Below are 6440 nucleotides of genomic sequence, written 5' to 3'. Positions count from 1 at the left end.
ACGCTAGATCATCGGTTGTGCAGCTATTTGTGTGGTACATGATCTGAGACGATGCCAGCGAAAACATTAATAGCCATGCCTCGCAGTAACATGTAGAAGCGTGCAATTAATTTACAATACAATCATCAACTACGTAATGAAATATTACATTGCCACGTGCTCTAATAATCAATTATTATTTTACAAACAAAAGAAAGCCCTGAAAGGAAGCACGTTTGTAAATTTACATTCATCATGAACGAAGATAATCCGAAATTATGTTTTCATTTTGTTCATTTCCGGAATGCCATCACATGACAAGGCGATTCCACACCCCTCCAGTCGTACAAACACACATCCACCCCCTCTGTGCTAGAAGCAACAAAGGAGCACCGATTCATGACACATAAACGCCTTGTGTATTAACATTAAAACCTCATCATGCAACAATGGCCGACGGGTAAAAAGGCCAAAGATGGAGTGTTTCTGACGTGAGAGGGATTTTTTCAGCGCTACACACCTGACAAGATTCGTTTCCATTACAAATACCAATCACAATTTTATTTCCGATTCAGGATTATAAGGTAATGTAAAAGCTCTCCCCTATGCGATCCGTGCGTGTTAACCACGAATAAAACAGAAATTGCGATCTGGGATGTATGGGAAACGCGCGGTACCGATCCCATCAGTTGCAGCAGAAATGATGCAGCCCCATCAGTAGAAGCAGAGATGCTGGGCCCCTGTTGGTGCGATGTTATACAATTTCTTGAAGACCCATGATCCTGGGCACAGCGTAGCACGACCCTCGCGTGTCACCCTCAACGTCTCGCGCTGCGACATCTCGGCAGTGGGGACTCTCGCGAGAATCACAAATCTGAATGATTACAAAGTGACAAAATAGACGCGCGTGTCAGGTCGCATCTTAACAGCCTTCGCCTGACCGTTAACCTGACCTTAGACACAGGCGTGGAGAGGCTGCGTCACGGAGTGGCGGTGGTATGTTTATACAATCTTTTTCTATTGGATCAGTTTATGCACACACACTCACCCTGCAAGGCTGGAGGGGGGAGGGGGTACGGAGACGCTGGTTCCATCTAATGTTGTAAAGTATCTGGTGAGCGGATGATGGTAATGTAAACTGCTTCTACATCCAGTTGACATCAAAGCTATCGGTCACCTCCATTCGTGAACACTCGTGTCTTTCCGGGACAAGCCGATGGCGACTCGTGCGTGTGGCCATTTTAGCAACTTGGTTCCGTCTTCGGAAACGGACATAGCGAATGAAATAGTCAACTGGATGCCATTTACAATCAGTCAGTAATAGTCAGTATGATGAGAGAATTGTGAAGGATAACAAGGCAATTTGAAGTTGGCTACCTGCATGTTTGTTTGTTTGTTTGTTTATTGTTTAACGCCACACTCAGCAATATTCCAGCTTTATGATGGCAGTCTGTAAATAATCGTGTCTGGGCCACACAATCCAGTGAATTACATCGTGTGCATCGTTTCATACAATTGGGATACGATGATATGCATCGGCGAGCCTGACCACCCGATCCTGTCAGTCGCCTCTTACGACAAGCATAGTCGCCCTTTTACGAAAAGTATTGGTTGCCGAAGACCTATTCTACCCCGGTCCGAAGTGCAACGAAGAGACATCCCTTATATGGATATATTTAGCGCACTTATTGGTGATCCGGGCAATAATGTGTGCGAAATCGGGTCCTCCGGAACATCATCCCTCCCTCTCTCCCTCCCTCACTCACTCACACAGTTCACTCCTCACTACCCGATAAGCTTCACCGTCGTCACGGCAACGAAACTGTTTATTTCAAGCCTGAACACATTGTATTATAAAATAAATTCCTGATGATATCTATCTGCCCCGATTATGTTTCTAGGTTTGTCTGCACCATACCCGTGCTCCTGGGTTTCACCGAAGTGGTAAACGTCTGAGACCTGCATCACTTCGAGCTTTCCTCCCACATTAAGCTGACACGCCGCGATGTAACTGGAATACTGTTAAAAGCGGCGTTAAACTCAACTCACTCACTCACTCACCTGATGATATCGAACGTCATGGCATTATCAAACAATTAACTTAATATATCTGACGCAAAACTGTCCCCTCTCAGCGTGTCGTCTTCCTGTGTAAAGTCATAAATAGGCCTTAATGGCCGACGTCGACTGCTGCCCAGTGCTAGCTGTCTGTTCAGCGGGTTCCGTGTTTGCGGACAACCACATCGACTGGAGTTATAGATCACATCAACAGAACAGGTCGTGGTTAACTGGGCGCCTGTCTATCATATATCTGTAGCGCATAGCAACACTGTAAAATGCAGCTGCGCGTATCAACAGTGGGACCAGTCAAATGTTAAGGGCGATTAGATGTTCGGCTTCCTCGACCAACAACCATTTTCTGAATGGAATCCATTATCATCACCATACTTAACTGGTTCAACGGTAACTATTTGTTTGCACTTGATAGACCGGAACCCAGTCATCCTATTCGCGTAGTGACCTCTGAGAAAGAAATAGTCCCGGATGCAAATTTGTGGAGTGGAACATAACACACTTTAAATTTGTTGAACGTTCGCCGTTTTTAAATATTCCAGGCCGTTCAAGACGCGGCTTTTGATTTATAATGCCAAATTAAGTCTGAGGCAATCAAAATGTTAAGACGGCTCATTACAGCCGCGTCTAGGGACTCCAGCTTATCTTGTCCGTTTGATTCTCCACCATATCGATCAGAATCTTAATATTCTTCACAGGTCTAGGAGGATGACAAAAATATATTGTCAATTTATGTATGATGAAACATTGTGTGCAAAATATCACGCATTGTTTTATATACAAACGCCAAATAGATAGGACAAAGTAGGATATGTGCCATTTTTATCCCCCTAGAATGTCAAGTTGTTAAATAAAACACTGAAGTATTGGTATGAAAATTGTCGGACATGTTCAACTAGCGGACAACGACCCGTTTATATTGCTTCAAACGCAGGTTTTAGATACGTATCAGATACACACGTATGACTAAACCGAGTAAAACGTGAAGAGAAAATCTAACTAGGAGTAAGTCTGTGACCTAGGATGATTTTTTAACCATATTTTTATCTACATCTAGAAAAATCAGTTTGGGTCGTTGACCGTCCCGTATTCAAACATAGGAATACGCTTCCGGCAAACTCTAAAATCAGCCTTTTTGCCTTGCCTATTCATGACGTGTTATAAGTTTCGAAATTCAAAGTGTATTGAAGTCAAAAAGGCCTATTCTCCTTCACATACACACATGAACATATCTGTAACTTCATTATGATTTGTAAAGGTTTTCCTCGTTTTTTTCTTAAATCAGGCATATCCCGTAGATATAATTTTATTGAGACCTTAAAAGAAGGTGTGTGTGTGTGTGTGTGTGTGTGTGTGTGTGTGTGTGTGTGTGTGTGTATGTGTGTGTGTGAAGAGGGGGGGGGGTGCATGTTGATGCTGAATTAACATTGACGACATTAGCTTAGTGAGTGAGTGAGTGAGTGAGTTTTTAACTTTTAACAGTATTCCAGTTATATCACGGCGTGTCAGCTTAATGTGGGAGGAAAGCCCGAAGTGATGCAGGTCTCAGACGTTTACCACTTCGGTGAAACCCACGAGCACGGGTATGGTGCTGACAAACCTAGAAACAAAATCGGGGCGAACCGGGATTCGAACCCACAATCATAGGTTTCTGGCGTGCCCAAGCTTGAACATGGATACCCCACTCACACACGGTATAGGAACTCCGAGTCGACCAGTCCTTGTTTAACCCCTTAATGCCAGGTTGGGTAACAACTAGTACCATATTTTATCGTATTTTGACCTTCCGCTCTTCGGGCAGACGGGCTTTCCACTAGGCCACAGAGGCGGTCGGCAATGAATAGTTCGTCATGTACCTTTCATAATGTTTATGTTCATATTAAATAATCGTATTATGAAGAGACAAGAAGGCCCACCCGAGGCCATCTTCCCATGGTAATACCGGTTAAGAATGTCGGTTCCCAACAACGTATGGTTGTCTTGATAGGTGACAAACGGGATCGGGTGGTCAGGTGCGCTGACTTGGTTGACGCATGTCAGCATGTCCTAATTGCTTGGATCGATGCTCATGATGCCAATCACAGGTTTGTCTGGTCCAGATTCGATTACTTCAAGGCCGCTTCATGTCGCGAGGATATTGCCGAATGGGGCGTTAAACAACACACCTAACAACTTAAGTCTGTGTTTACGGTGAAAGGGTTAAACCTCATTTAATATCGCAATGGAATTCTGTTCCAGTATGACATGTTTAATCAGCACATTTGAAAGATTATAGAAAAGCTTTCAATCTATGAATTGAAATTTCCGTAAACTCGCTATTTTTGTGTTTCACTAGTGTGTGTTTAGAAACTCGCGTTAATACCACGGAACCACTACGGAACACTAATTAATAAAAGAACTCCTTTCTGTCGCTTGGTTACCCAATGCACAAACCGATGACGTGAAAACGCCAACTTCATGTCAAACGGTTTCCTTACTATCTCATATTTCAGGGGAAAATTCTAATTTATTGGCAGAACGTCATTTTCTTTATTTCTCAGTTTCAATGCGTTTTCCGAGTGCCTATTCGCAAATAGGCCTTAATCCATCATCCCTTCAGTGGCGAGAACCAGTAAATAGACGAACTCCTAGCGGTCAAGTCTGTGCAATCAAGGGAGATAATTACGACCCGACTTCCGTGTCCGCATGAACAAGTTTTAAGTGGAACAATTTCTATTCCGCAAGACGGACAAGACTAAGAAATGTCAGGTATTGTGACGGTTATTGGCGCGCCTTGACAGGCCAATTATATTGATGATTCCATGCACATGATGGGCTTACACCGCCTAAACAATCTGTCATTTTCTCGGGTTGTTTCTACAAGATATCGAAAGGTTTTGACATAGTTTCGTTTTTCCCGATAATTTGGTCCACTTCATTACCTCAGTTTAAAGTGAGCAGAGCGGGATATTTCTGAACGGTGCTATTACAACAAACGAAGCATGCATACGGCACAAAGCCACAGCTACGGCTCTGTGTGCTACAAGTCTTCAGGAATCGACAGATAATCACCTATAATGCCCCTCTTTAATGCCCAACGACTTCCGGTTCCCAACAGTACGCCATCTATCGGACTAAAATGACCACAATTATCTCCCCATATCTGTGCAACAATCTGAAATTATATCCCATCTGTCCTCTGCTATGCTGTATAATTTCAACTTAACAGTTTCAGATATCACATATTACATATCACACATGGCATATCATATATCACACATTAATAAATATCACATATTTCATTGTGTCAACGCAGAGACCAGATACTGATCAGAGCACCGTTCCACAAAGCGATCTTAGCGCTACAAACTATCGTAAGCCAGTGCTAAAGTATGGGAGTTACGATCACCTTAGCGCTAAGATAGCTTTGTGGAACGGGGCCCTACAGGCCCACTTGCACAAAACGATCTTAGCGCTAAGACTATTGCAAGCCTATGTTAAAGTATGGGAGTTAAGATCATCTTAGTGCTAAGATCGCTTTGTGAAAGTGGGCCCTGGTCTCTGGTCAACGTATCGCCACATTCTGCGATATGCGCCTGTAGTCATCAAATCTCAATCCGTTTTATAATTATTTAAAAAATATGCCTCCACCACTACCCTCGACATGGCTACGCGTTTAATCACAAGTGGTGTTTAATTTACTTTTTGTGTACCATACTGACAGACTATCAAACAGAAAGTTTTTGTTCCATATTTTCTTTAAAGCTACGGTTAAAAAAGACCGTTTTCATTATCCTGTTCAAGTTTAGCGTAGCACGCTAATTCCAGGAATCTGTTCGGCAGAACTAACAGTACTGGTTATAATAACCGCCTATAGAACGTTACCACAAACACAAACTTTAGAATGTGGCTCGTATTTGTGTTTAGGAATAGAAATTATGTGTTTAAAGAGAGAAAAATAGCCTCAAGTGTTGAGCAATTCACTCAATCTGTGTTTTTACTGATACGATTGTCTTTTGACATATCCAAGGAAATATTTATTCAACTGTCGATATACACGTCATTCCAAATTGACGGCTAGTCAATTGCTCTTGACCTATATCCAGTGCAAGCTGCACGTGCATTACACAAACAAACACGCACGAAACATGCATCACGGGATAGTCGGGAGGGCTTCCTTGAGGAGGGAAAGAAAGGTACAAATGATGACGGGAGAGGGTGTTGATTGGGAAGGATGGATGGCGACTGCGAATCGGAAAGGAACACCGTGTTGATACACGTGGCTTGACGAGAGTTTAGCCATGGCGTTGACAGATGTATATAACTGCGCTGCCGACGCGTGACCTCGTACAGAATGATCCCAAAGATGAAGGATCATCTCTTTCAGAGCCTGTTTGGAAACACGTACC

The sequence above is a fragment of the Haliotis cracherodii genome, unplaced genomic scaffold (genome assembly GCF_022045235.1).
Source record: "Haliotis cracherodii isolate W230 unplaced genomic scaffold, xgHalCrac1.p SCAF_24, whole genome shotgun sequence".
In the NCBI taxonomy this organism is placed as follows: Eukaryota; Metazoa; Mollusca; class Gastropoda; order Lepetellida; family Haliotidae; genus Haliotis; species Haliotis cracherodii.
Note: the sequence above shows the minus strand (reverse complement) of the source record.